General features: G+C 33.4%; 1 pseudogene; it reads left to right on the top strand.

The window, feature by feature from the left end:
* The first annotated feature begins 4,786 nt into the window (after positions 1-4,786).
* Positions 4,787-6,976, top strand: LOC148619150 (inter-alpha-trypsin inhibitor heavy chain H4-like; annotated as a pseudogene).
* The last annotated feature ends 7,932 nt before the right edge of the window (positions 6,977-14,908 follow it).

Genomic DNA, 14,908 nt, shown 5'->3' with positions numbered 1-14,908 from the left:
GTTAACTTGTTATTTTTGTGTCATTTCAATAGTTCTAGGTACAAAATATCCTCATGGCTTTTTATGGAAGCAAAAGCATGTATTCTAAAACATGATTCTAATGTGACGTGCTTCAAAGCTCTTTTGACCACAGCCATGGTAAAAAAGTGATAAGCACATAACTAACATTTCGTGCAACACATATGTTGCGTCTATTCAAAAATATGAAGAAACTAAATCTCATTATAATCGAAAAAATCACGGAAACTCCATTTTATCATTGCTTTACAACGGACTGGCCATTAATGTTGTAATTTAAGTCAATGCGACATAAGTGATCAGTCTGTGGTAAAACAATGATAAAATGTAGTTTCCGTGATTTATTTCTGAATTATTCCTTTTACTACATCAATTATCGACATAAAATATCGATGTTTCAAAATAGAAGGACAATTCAGAGATATCAAAATCCAAGTTATAGACGAACAACTTTCATATACAATAGATTAAAATACATGTAAAATTATACAAATTGAAGATAAGGTAAACAATACCTTAAACCTAATATTTTGCCACAAGATGGGTGCCGTGGGATTTGTTTTCTTGCTTGGTTGACAACTTTCTTTTTACCACCTCTGTTTAATTCTAAGTTTATACGGGATCAGTAGTAGGTATTGGCTCACATTTTCAATTCAGCTTTGTTATCTGTAATTTATAACTTCGATGTATTACTCATCAATGGATTTCTTTCCCCTTTCCTCCTAATATGTAAATGGTTTGGAACATAAACATTCTTTGTTGTACGATTACTTAGGATTCTATACACTTCGACTCAAGTTAAGACACAGAAACCTGGAAAACGTTTGTTTTGGATCGTCTTAAATCCCTTCACAGATATGTCATATACCAGCTTGAGTTAGATGGTAAAGAACTTTGTGGTAACGGAACAACGTGCATCATTAATGACACTATCATTACTACGAAGTAAATTGTAAATATGGATCTGATACAGAGCTCCCTTCAAAGACTAGCTGTTTCGAAGTTTAATCTCGGAAGTTTTTTTAGAGACAATTCACGTGCCTCAAACCTCCTTTCCACCGCCTTTCACACTAAATTCAATTGTTCCACACGGTTCTTACACATGAAATTAATTTTTTGTTCTGATCATGATCACGAATTTGATCATCAGTGAAAAGATGAACTATGGTAATTTTTGTCAAGGAAGTCTATTTATAGTCTGAACTTGACTTAGAGATCGTCGGCAACCAAATTACGTAACTAGGGTAGACATTTCTACATATACATGTAACTACCAAAATAACACTACGCGGGTTATTCTCCTTGCAAAGTTCAGGTAAAAATATCGCTCCGCCGCCGATCATACTCCATGTAAAATATAGGGTGTTTACGTACGATATGGGCGTATAGCAATATAAAAGATATTTAATATGACTATGTTGAAGTACAATATTTAAATGATTATATGATATTAACTATTTAAATTTTGACGCAGAGAGCTGGACTATTTTGTCAAATTGACCCGAACATTCGCAGAGAGGAAAGCTCAATCGAGATTTGCCAATTTATTTCTCTCGTTCTGACCCTGTTAATGAGGATGTCGGGAGCTTCTAATGACGGATTTTCGGAGCTGCAATGTACACTTTTTGTGTGTAAGTATAGATTATGTACAGTGGAGGATCCAGGGGAGGATGCATAGGGTTGGCAATGAGAATGTCGGGAGCTTCTAATGACAGATTTTCGGAGATGCAATGTACACCTTTTGTGTTGTAAATGTAGATTTCAGTGGCGGATCCATGAGAGGGTGAATGGAGTTGGTACTCCTCCTTTTAATTGGAAAATTTCATCTGTGTTTAATTTTATCCCAGAAATTTACCTTCTGTACATAAAATGCACTGTGTACATGTATGTTGATTACTACATGTACATGTACATAATAAAATAAAATAGTAAACATACATGTATACATATATACATGTAGCATGTACACCGCTGAGTATCAAGAAATCATACTAAATAACTAATTTGCTGGATTACTATTGTATGATACTTCTTTCTGAGTGTTTTTCATGATTTAACATGCACAATTTTTTCAACAATTTTTTTTTAAAAAATTGCAATTTTCAATTTTCTAAGCGGGGGCCCGCCGACCCACCCCATTTGGATCCGCTATTTATTCACCAGTATTATTCACTTTGGGAATATTGACCAGGTGGTTTAAAAACCAGTAAAAACCTGGGACTGTTATAACCACCCAACCTTTATTTTTGCAGTCTTTGCATGTATATGTACATGTTACAAAATTTCCCAACAAGAGGAGGTTTCTACATATCATATGGTTAAAATACATGTACATTTTCATGAATTTACATTGTAACATTCTGCATATATCAGACACTGTTATGATTTTTTCCTTGATTTCTTTTCAGTGGTTATCACTTAGAAGTTTCACTAGATGAAGTGAGAAGAAATAATCATCTCTTAATAAAAAAAAAACTCTGCAATCATGAAGCCTGGTTTCATAGCACTTATATATTTGGAGTTACTTAGAAGTTACTGGTATTGTAATCTTATACATATTTGTGAAACGATCATGCAGAAAAAATGAAAGAAATACATATACATTATTGAAGGAAGACAGGTATTAAACACTCAGCCTTAGCACAATAGTGATTCATCATAAAAAAAAATGGTACTCATGGGGTATGGGTTCACTAGAAACATTTTTGTTTTGGAGAGAAAAAAAATGGATTTATACTCAAAGTGCATATGTGATTAAGACATTATATTCCCTGCATTCACCACATCCCTATTTCATTGACTTTCCAACTTAATTGGAATCTTAAATTGCTCAAATCTATGAGCTGCAAAGTTGTTTTTAGTTTAAAGGTTTTTAAATTGCATAGTAGTTTTTAGAACAAGAGTTTGTGTCCTTGTTTGAATTGAAAAATTCCTAAAGAAAGGTTATCATTTCTTGTAAATACGTGCAGTTTCGATAAGTTAAACACAGGGCCTAATCTAGATAGCAATGGCAAGAACAATTTTTTAGTTTTAATTTATTACAAAAAAAAATCCACATAAAAGTGAGTACAAATAAGGAGAAGTTTTTCGCTCATTTCTCCCTTGATAGTAGGCTGATATAAGTGTACAGTGTTAAGAAATTTGAAGACATAAACGTACGTGTACAGCCAGGAATACCAAAAGCAATAGTGCAATAGAAGATGCAAACATACATTGATAAATAGACTGTATAAATATGCACTGCATTAAAACATATTGTTATTCTTTAAAAGGACTAAGTTTTGATCGGTTTATTTAGCTTACAATTTGGTTACATGAATGTTTTTGATTACTTTGTGGTCTTCCTTGACTCAGTGCATCAGCACTTTGATTTTATCAAAGTTAATAAAACTACCTGAAATGAAATAAAATGTTCCTTATAACCGTTTTATGAATTTTCAATATCGTTTATGTTGTCCTAATACTGCTGAGCATGATAATGGACAATAATGAAAGCGTTAGATCTCAAAAGAAAATTCAGTTGAACAATACAATTGTTTGTGTCTACATACAGCACTACATTAAGGACATGTAGAAAGTATATTCCCCAAATGTTTAGGTTTCCACGAAGTAGTCGATCTATAGTCGTTTTCTGCTTTCATTTTCGTTTTGCATTTATTTAACCAACCTCTTCATGTTATAATTGAAATATTTTTTTCAAAACGTTTGTTATGTCATTGTGTGATGTTTCCTCTATATCATAATTTTGTTGCCTAACATTAGTTCGTGAAGAAACACAAGAACATCAATTCGATTGGAACTACTGGGACAAATTGCAGTTTAACTATTACTTTAAATAGCTTGTTCATAGATGGCGTATTTCTTCTAAATAAAAGATATTTATCGTCGTCTCCGTATGCGGCATCACCAATATTTTCGTCATTAATAATATTTTTATGTGGGGGTATTTCACCAGAGCCCTTATGAGATTTTATAAGCATGTTCATTATTTTCCAATAAGTTTTTGAGTTAGCAGCATTATTGAGTATAATATTATCCAAACTTTTTTCGAATTTTTCTTTTAAATGTTTTTTAAGATTATTTACTTTGTTTCTTTGCTTTTTGTATTTATTAATGTCAGTTTCTCTTTTAGTTTTAGGGCCTTTTTTACGAAATCGGTCCCTTTTTCGAATTTCCTTTCTAAGCTGACTATCAAACCACGGTTTATCATTATTGCGTATCTGAACTAATTTTGTTGGGATACTCTCCCTTGCAATACCAATAAACTTTTGGGAAAAGGTTTTGCACATATCATGGACATCCTCGGTGTTAGACAGAAGTTCGTCCCAATAAACATTATCAAGTTGTGACGAAAAATGTTCTAAATTAATGTTATCATATTGCCAAATTTCTCTTTTGAATGATTTTTGTACATATCTTGGACATTTTAGAAATATTATTGGGGCATCATTATCACTTATTTCTGATGGTACTTTAAGTACATCTGTTAATGAATATTGAATTGTATCACTTATTAATATTGGGTCTAGCAGTGTGCTACTGTGATCAGTCACCCTTGTCGGTTTATCAATTACATTTTTTTAAATTGAAGAGATTCATTGTGTCATATAATTTATTAATGTGGAGCCTAAATAAATTAATATTGTGTCTCCACTTGTCCCAACTATTCAGGATTCGACCACTGCGGTCGTGTCATGCTGCGCTCAGTGTTTTTTATTACCGTTGCATTCAAATATTAAGGGTTTTAGCATTGAGAAAGTATGTGACATTAAGCTATTATCGGTAAGCTAGAGGTACATGATTAATTTCTGTAACATTCACTGATACAAAGATTATCACAAAGATTGCAACAAATGTAGCTTCGATTTTCAAATACGTTTCTATGAAAGAGTTAACATTTGATTATACTTATGATTGAATATAAAAAAATGCAGAATTTCTCAACTGCTTGAAATCAAAGCAATTTCAAAAATATTCAAGTACAAAGACATCAAAAGCACTCAAGTGATTCCAAAGAAATATCGATAGTAACATACCTGAAAGAGAAAGGCCGGTGATATTTCATATTTATATTATACGTTACGTCCAAAACATTCCAATTTACTGGTATATAAAATTCATTCTTGTGTCTGTTTTTAGGGCTTCTAAGATGACTTGATATCTAGGCAGGGAAATGATTCCATTATTGATACTTGTTCTAGAAATACTTGTTTTATGTAATGGTAATGGCAGAGTTATCCTTCCTACAGTAAAAATAACATCTATGACCATTGAGAGTAAAATTGTCGCCAGGCTTGCACGGGTACAAGTGACAACACAGATGAAAAACTACGAAAACAGAACTCTGGAAACTGAGTTTAGTTTTCAGCTCCCTGAAACAGCATTTATATCGAATTTTATAATGGTAGTCGGTGGGAAAACTATAAAAGGCATTGTTAAAGAGAAAGAGAAGGCAAATAATATTTATGAGGATTCAAAAAGTAAGGGATTAACAACTGCACAAATAAAACAAGACAATAAACCAGACCGCTTCATGAAATATTTCACCACGAGTGCAAACCTTGCCGCAAAAAGTAAAATTATTTTCATTCTAGAATATCACGAAGTGTTAGAAGAAGATTTGGTCTCTACACTCAGAGTTAGCTTCCAGACGAAACAGGTTGTTCCAGAACTGACTTTCAAAACTAAATTATACGACCAAGAAGGCGTTTTAGCTTTGTATTGCCAGACTCAGACCAAACGGATTCTAGCTCCAGTGGTCTAGCCATAGTAAAAGCTTCAGATACGACAAGGGAGTTGTATTTTAAAGCGTTCGTTCCTTATCAACAGCGGTTTGACCATAAGATGGGGATAAATGGCCAAATAGTTATATCATACGATCTTGAACACAGCAATGATGCAGGAGTGATTCTTCTACAAAATAACTACTCCGTACACTATACACTATCCTGGTGATTACTTTAATATTCTTTTGTTTTCAAACAAAATATTTGAATGGCAAACCGAACCAGTGGTTGCAACTAAAACTAATCTTATCTATGCTGAGAATGTCGTAGATGGGAAGCTCCAACCGCTTGGATCGACAAATATAAACGATGTCCTTCTTAAAGGAATTGATATGTTAGAAATGACTCGGAGTTTAGGAGGTACTCGCGGAAATATTATAGTGTTTCTAACCGATGGACGACCCACTGCTGGTGTAACGAGAACGAAATATATTCGACAGTTTGTGAAATACAAAAACGGACATAGGTTTTCATTATACTCTCTTGGATTTGGTTTCGATGTTGATATGCCATTTTTAAAGGCACTCTCTTGGGAAAATGGCGGCTTTGCTCGGAGAATATACACAGAAAATGATGCCTCTGATCAACTGAAAAGTTTCTATAAAGAATTACAAAATCCAACGTTAATTGATGTTAAAGTTACATACGAAAACAACGCAGTAGAGCCTCAGTCCCTTACACAATCAAGTTTTCCGCAGTACTTCCAAGGATCAAAGATTGTTATAACTGGTAAGCATAGTAAACAAACGACTCTAGAATGGACTGCACGTGTTCATGGTAAAGGGTCCAGACGCAACAACACAACCATTGCTATTTTAACAGACAGATGCTATTGAGTCGTCTGTCATTGAAAAAATATGGGCATACATAAAAATTAATGACTTGATAAAAGAGATGACAAAAACTGATGACTATGTATCGAAAAATGCCTTACAAAATCTGACTTTATCATTGAGTTTGAAGTATAACTTTGTTACTCCTTTAACTTCGATGGTTGTGAGCGAATCTTTTCTCTTTAGCATGACTTTGGAGGAGGAACATGGTAGAAAGAGTAATCAAGGGAACCAAAGTTATAGCGGTAATCAAAAGAATGTAATCCAGGGACAAAGACCAGACATGGAAAACAGACATACACAACAAAGAACATAAAGTAACTAAAATCATACATACAAAGTAACAAAAGTAAATGAGCAACTCGGACTCCACTAAAAACTGGGAACAACTCGCGTAAACGGATGCGGGTTTATCCGCCAGTGGTGATGTTCGGTGCTGTGACTCCACCTTTTTTTGCCAGCTCTAGTCATATCGCAGCGCCAACCGTTTTTTTCTTCGATGTTTGCCAGCAAAACCTTTCCCTCTAGCAAGACTCGAGATAAGAGACGTGGTAGAAGGACCAACTCGCGTAAACGGATGCAGGTATATCCGCCAAAGATCTCTTACCGTACTGAAATTCCATCTTTGTTTAAAGCTCAAGATGTAGTGTCAACCCAACAAGTATTACCCAGTACGCCTAGTAAAAGCAACGGGAATCAAATAACAGCGAAATACGTTGCGTTAATTTCAATTTTAAATTTTATGAACAACTTATACTATTAATTTATATAGATTTGTTACACGAGCCTTTTTTCTCCTGTAACTGTTAATTATTTTATTTGTCTCATTCTTTTTTACATTACGGTGTACTTATTTTCCTGTATTATCATGTCCTCCTTTAACCTATTAGTGCGTGGGCTGAGATAACCCCCAAAGTGCACCCCAGCCATCAATTAAGATATGATTTTCAGGTACGGTTACACGTCCCATTTACGAATCAATTTGTCACAAAATGTTAACTGAAGAATTTTTGTAAGTTTTTGCCACTTTTTATCCCTCATTGAAGCAAAACATTTGTTTTTAATTCTTCTAACTTGTTCTTTGTATTAAGCTAAGTACATCGACATATATAGGTAACATCAGGCAGTACATCGACATATATATATATATATAGGTATCATCAGGCAGTACATCGACATATATACGTATCACCAGGCAGTACATCGACATATATACGTATCACCAGGCAGTACATCAACATATATAGGTATCATCAGGCAGTACATCGACATATATATACATGTAGGTATCATCAGGCAGTACATCGACATATATGGGTATTATTAGGCAGTAAATCGACATATATAGGTATCATCAGGCAGCCAAATATCGCAGTTTTTAAATGATACCTAAAAGGTTGCGGTTTACACATAGGGTTATTGAGTCAAATGCAAAATATGTACGAAAAATTGCTTAAATTGACATTTTTTTTAATGTGAAAACCTCTAGAGTAATAATACTTAAGTAAAAATGACTTATTAATGTATTTCTGCTTAGTACTATCCCAATCAATATCGTCAGGTGACTTGTGGCGATTTTCGTAGTCAAAATTTATCAAAAAATGCAGAAATGTTATTTTCGATTTTCCAACATACTAGCATAATCACATCAATTTGACTCTGGAATATATTGCTCGACCAAAATGTCTTAAATCTTGTATTCTCCGATTGACAATTCCATTTTGTAACATCATGAAACCATGAAGAAGGAATTTTCAAAAAAAGGTAAAAATATTATCCACTCCACTAGAAAACTGAACTCATTATCAAACCAAATTCTCATTCATAACACACCGACTCTGTAAAACTCATTTTTCAGCATTCGTAATTGACTGGACTACAGGATGATACCTATATATATTTAGTTTCTTATCACGTGTTGTTTCAGGAAGACTTAAACACATGAAAATTGAGTCACAAAAATCTTGGTTTTTTACCCAGTGAAATGCAAATATTGGCTTATACTGAAAAAGAACCCGAGACTTTTCTTTGATGACTAATTAATTCGGTAATAGTAATAGGAAGAATAAGGTACCTGGAAATCATCATGAAGTGTGGGGTGCATGGTGGACCCTCCGAGCCCATATGGAATACATTTGTTCACGCCACATAATAGATAATCCATTCGTCCCTATAAACAAGTACATTCGTTATGCTGTAAAGTATTTTTAAAAACAAGATATTAACTTAGTATATGGATGATACTGACGAAGTTCAGTTTGTGTTCAATTGAATAATTTTCTAGGAGTATATTACGAATTTTCAATGATGCAAATTTTTGTACGTGATAGGAATTTTTTATAAAAAAAATTCTTAAATAGTAATATCTAGATGTGTTATTGATGACGTTTTAATACATATTTACATCATTATAATTGATTTCTTTCTTTTTTAGACCCTTACTGGCAAACTTCGCCGACGGGCACTTTATGTTTGCACTGCGTCCGTCGACTTGTCTATCCGTTCGGTTGTCTGTTAGTCTGGCTTATTCCTGCACTTTGTTTTTGTCATGCCATACGACGTTTCGTATTCGATATTTAGTATATAACCTTATCATGGCGAGTTAGATTAGCTTCAAATTTAGTTCCAGTTTGTTGGTTTTCTGCTTAGTTAAGGCCCTTAGTTTTATAAAATTAATGCCGCATTGATTCAAAATCAGGTTCATGTTTTTAAATTTGTTACAGGAGTTGAGCACTAAAATCTATGGTGTTTCAGTTTAACCATCATTTTTGTACTGTGCTAGTCACAATTTAAAGGTCTTTAATCATCAATAATATTATATCTAGCATGTTTTGTCATTTCCTTTACTGAATGGTGTACTCCCCCACCATTTCCCATTTGTCCTACTAGTACATGGGCTAAGAAAACACCCCCTCTCGTGCACCTCTCCCTCGCTTATGAACCAGGTAACCCCTTACCTCTCATTTACAGAAGTTTTTCGCAAATATCTCCAAAACCGTTAGGTTTAGCAAAACTTTGACGTTGGTTAAAAATGTTCAGCATGATGAGATCTGTTTGTGGTAAAAATTACGTTTTTATCTGTATAGCCATGTTTGAGTTATTACCTTGCAATAGTCTGCAAGGGATCAAAGTTGTCGGACGACTCATTGGTATTGCCCCTGAAAGGCAAAAGATGATGTTTTTTAGCAGTTTTAAGGCAATATCTTAAAAACTATAATAGACAGAAAGAAACTCATTGATGAAATGGTCCTCATAATAAGTTCTACCAAAGTCTTCATTGAGTCAAAATTGTCAGACTTCTTGTTAGAGTTGTTGCCTACGAAAGGCAAAAACGGTGAGTGATTCTGGCTTCTAGGAGCCTCTTGTTTTTGTTACAATTATGATAAAATCGTTAAAAGAGGTGTACGCATTATACGATTATTTTTCGTTCATATCGAGGTACATTTTAGCGGGGTATGGATATCATTCTGTCACTAAATGGTATTGAATAGGTTTAATTGTTCATTTCTTTGCCTCATTTAAAAGCTAAGATACCATGTACATGTGTATGCATCTACAGAAGCATGATTAAAGCACGGTGTATGGAAAAAATGTCAATTACAGGTGAAACGAAAGAAAATTCCCCTTTTAACTCACTTGGCCGAAGGCCATTGGGGCTATTGTCATCACTTGGCGCCCGTCGTTCATCGTCGTCGTTAACAATTTTTCAAAACTCTTCTCCTCTGACACTGCTTGACCAATTAAAACCAAATTGGTATGAATGTTTCTTGAGTTTTTCTGCATAGAACTGATATGGGGATTTTTGATCCGTCCAAATACATGGCCGCTGTTAATAAAAATAGAACATAGCAGTTAGATAGAAGTTTTTCGCATAAATATCAAAAACCGTTAGGCTTAGCTAGATTCTGACTGGGATAAAAGTATTCAGATGAGATCTATCGGTAGTCAAATTTTCGTGTTCATGTGTGAAGCCATGTTGAAGGGTGTTAATTTTGTATTGTGATTATGACGTTATCAACCTTTTTTAACATTTTTTTTTATCGAATCAAAAGGTGTTACTTCTGAAATTAAATTATATTATGACATTCTTTTTTGGAAGGCTTAATACCCTTTGTTTACTGATATGATAGAATTGGAGAGAGGTACATATCTAGCCAGATAGAATATACTACTGAATCTTCTTTTTTAGAGCTTTTTGTTTGTTGCCAAATTGATATTTTGCATTAGCTCAAATCTTCACAAATTTGTTCTTGAATCACTTTAAATTATGAGGTTTTTTTTTGTTTTTATTATCAATAATGCATCAAGCATTACGACATATTTAAAACTTGAATCGATATTGAAAATTTATCTCCATATCTTAATCCTAAGTTTCAGTCACTGTGCACAAGATAGATTGGCAGACATTCGTTTTCACTCATGAACACTTCTAATGATGTGGATATTTTAGTTCACTTGCTAGTTTGGTGTCATTTTAATGGCTCTAGGTACCAACCATCTTGACGGCTATGGATACATTCTCATTCTCTTTACCGCATAATTGTCGACAATTCAGAGATGTTAAAACCGAAGTTCATGAACAAACGATTTCTTCTTATATAATGTAGACTACGGAATGTAATACAATTAATCATATAAAAACTATATAGCATATAACAAACAGGAGTTACATCTGGTGCTTTGGAAATGAGTTTTTATGTTTTTCGTTATTAAAAAATCCGTCAGCAGCACCTGTTACATTTTTAAAGTGAGTAAAATGCAGTAAGTGTAAAGTTGGGTGGATATGACGTAAAATCTAACTGTCTCATCTGAGAAAAAGAAACTTCGTATTCATCAATGTAATGGCGCCACAAAAACTCCTGAGTCATAATATCTACAAAGGCTGAACTTAGCCTTTCTTGGAATCTTACTTTAAAGTATCTTCTTTCTACAAAGAGAGTCTGCGTATAAATCACATGCATGACACTAAACAGGTCAATTGTAAAATGTATACTCCATAGATTTTGGTCTATTGCCACTAACACAGGATACCAATGTGATCACGTTTGTCATAAAGTATGAAACAGAAAAAAGGTTTTTTCAGTTGTCACTTTCATTTGAAGGTCATTTGGGTAGATGGAATGTAAGTATTTATACTTTCACATTTTAAGGCACAAAGCTTTAAATAAGCATGTCATATCATGGGATTTGGGACACACTTTGTTTTTATTTTGACCACATTTAAATTTAACCAACTCTAAAGGAATTCGAGTGCTGTAAGATATCAAAAGAAGTCTAACTACGCAGTTTTTATGTTTTTCGTTACTAAAAATAATCTAAAAGAATTCGAACAAATATATTCACATCCCGATTTATCAAATGACCATTTGATATAAGATATGTGAATTTTGTTTGAGGAAATAATGTGGAAGTGTAGTGCATAAAGGAGAAAAATCACAATTTTGAATAGATTCGAAAGATCCCACATGGGCATGTAATTTATCAAGCACTTCAAGCGAGTTTTAACACTCCGAAGATAGTTATTGCCACTATTTTCATAAGCTTTGTAACAAAAATTTATAATAAGATTGTTTATAGTACTGAGCGCTCTAGTAATTAAAATAGAAAGTTTAGTTGTAGAACAATTGCCTATTTTTGAGCCCTCTCCAAAGATACTATTATTTACATTCGATAAGCAATATAATATATAGTGATATGTACATAGTATGTATATGCATACGTATAAGTAGCATGGTAACTGTTGAAAAAAGTGTAAGACACATAAGTTTATTTATATGTAAATATATTTATATATTGGTTAATGTAGGATTAATATTAATTCATCAATCAATAAGACTGTATGTTATGATTTTGCTTTAACCATGTACTCAAATTGATTGATGATCATTAATACTAGGTTATAAATTATTACACTCCATAATAATTTAATCATGGTTTAAAGATTTTATTCCAATAAAATATTATTAATTTTAAATGTAACTGGCAATTTTAAGTCAGTGTTTGAACTGTGGGTCAACCATGTTTATGCTAATTTCCTTTCACTATGAGAATTTGAACACAACACAAAATAATCAATTCACCTGGAAGTAAAGAAGGAGGCTAAATCATGAATCACTTATATTATAAATTAGTATCATAATTAAACATGAATAAGAATTAAGTCTGAAAACACATTTTGCAAGGAAAGTGAAAGAAGAGAAAATAAATACAAAATGAGAGAATTACATAGAAATTAAATTTAAAAAAATTAGTTGAAAGATTAGAAACAAAATAAAGTTAAACATAGCAAGAAAAACTCAATTTAAATGGAATTAAGGATTTATAATGGTAAGTAAAAGTAAGAAAGTGTTGAAATGGTTTAGGTTAATGGTACAAGTGAAAAACACATATCATCACTTCTCAAATCTCTTTGATTCCTTAATGTATCTATGAAAGTCTTCCATAATAACAACATTGTCATCAGAACACAGCAGCACCAGATAATAAAATATCTAGATTTATAAGAGTATTTAATCTAGAGAGGTTTACAATTAGTACCTCTCTAATATGTGGGACAATCAAAGAAAAATGAATGTTGTCTTCACGTCTATGTAAATAATTTGGATAAGGTAGGTCATCTGTCAAAAATCACTGTGTGATTTTAAGTTACTGACGTCGTTCCTCAATTGAAAATGGAGGATATTTAATTTTCTAACACAATGAGCAAATTACCTAGGTGATTGATCAGGTTTAAGGGTAATCAAGGGAACCAAGATTCTAGCGGAAATCAAAAGAATGTAATCCAGGGAATAAGACTATACATGGAAAACAGTCAAACATAACAAAGGATATTAATTAACTAAAATAATATATAAAAAGTAACAAAAGTAAACGAGCCACTCGGACTCCACTATAAACTGAGAGCATGGACCAGGTGCACCGGTAGGGTAAGTGTTTTCATTGTACAGATGGATAGATCGCAAAGATCCTCGATTTCATAATAACGACCATAACACTTCTGTAGAGATTACTTCAATCTTGTAGCAACATAACCTGTTCCAGAAGCCTAATTGTAAGAAGTCTAGCGCGATACAAAAAGTCTCCGTAGTAACGACAAGCTCTTGCGTAACGTATGAGTATGATATGATAACGTATCATATGAAAACTACAAACGCAGGTGCTGAATGGATGTTGCCACAGATGAAAGGAAGGTTGACAATTCTGAATGAAAGTCAACACGTTTGTCGTAAAGTTTGGTCAATAGTTTTTCACTACCACCGATCTCTAAGCGTATGCCAAGATATGAGGCTGACTTCACAGTGTCTGTAGTATCCTTTATCTCAAGTTCTATATATCAGAAACTGAGATTAAAGGATCTAGCTGAACGATGTTTTTCTTTCGGGTCAGAACAGCTATAAAGTCAGCCTCATAAGAGTGAAGGAATAGGTCATCAAGTAGAGGAGCACAATTTGTTCCCATTGGAATGCGGACCGTTTGTTGAAAAACGTGTCCACCACACTTGACAAATATGTTATCGATCAAAAATTCCAGCATTTTGAAAACATTTTCTGTATATTCGGAAGTTGATTTGGAATTATTTTTTTACAAAGTATAAGGAATCTCTACAACGAACTGTATATTTGTATTTAGGTTTATCATCTTTTTTGGAGAAAAAAAACTATGTATAATGTCTTTGAGTCGGGATTTTAATTGAGTATGGGGAATAGAAGTATACAGTGCTGAAAAGGCATAGGTTATAATGCTATTATATTCTGATAATAATTTTGAAGGGTCTCCAGAAGATCCTTCGAATTTTTCAGGATCCACATTGAATGAATACCACTACGGGAGTAACAACTGTTGTGGTAAGACTGGAGACCCTCTTTGAAAGCTGTGAGTATAGAAGTTAAAAGTTTTGAAAGAGGTTTTAGAGTACATTTTGCAGATCCAGCTATGTATCGTCGTTTGTATGGATTCTTGTGGAGTTTATTGATTAAGTACATAGACGGTAAATCACAATTATCGTCTTTGGTAGAGAGACCAAAAGAGGATAGCACAGATTTATGGTTAACCACTATCTCTTCTTTGGAGAGTGTAGTGGCAGTATAGGTCTTATCACTGCTATTATTTTCTGCGTCTACCTCTGATAATAAACATTGTATGTAATACGTTTTGCACACAGTTAAACAGTGGAAGGTACAAAACGTTTATAATAGAAGTAGTCCTGCACTGAGGAAGAACACAATTCTCACCTTATTGTCGCAGAGCATAAGTATGTTGGCTATGGTGAAA

The sequence above is a fragment of the Perna viridis genome, chromosome 4 (genome assembly GCF_037379345.1).
Source record: "Perna viridis isolate PV_CMFRI_1.1 ecotype Kerala chromosome 4, ASM3737934v1, whole genome shotgun sequence".
In the NCBI taxonomy this organism is placed as follows: Eukaryota; Metazoa; Mollusca; class Bivalvia; order Mytilida; family Mytilidae; genus Perna; species Perna viridis.
The sequence above is the reverse complement of the archived record's forward strand: the minus strand, read 5'-3'. Positions and strand labels throughout refer to the sequence as shown.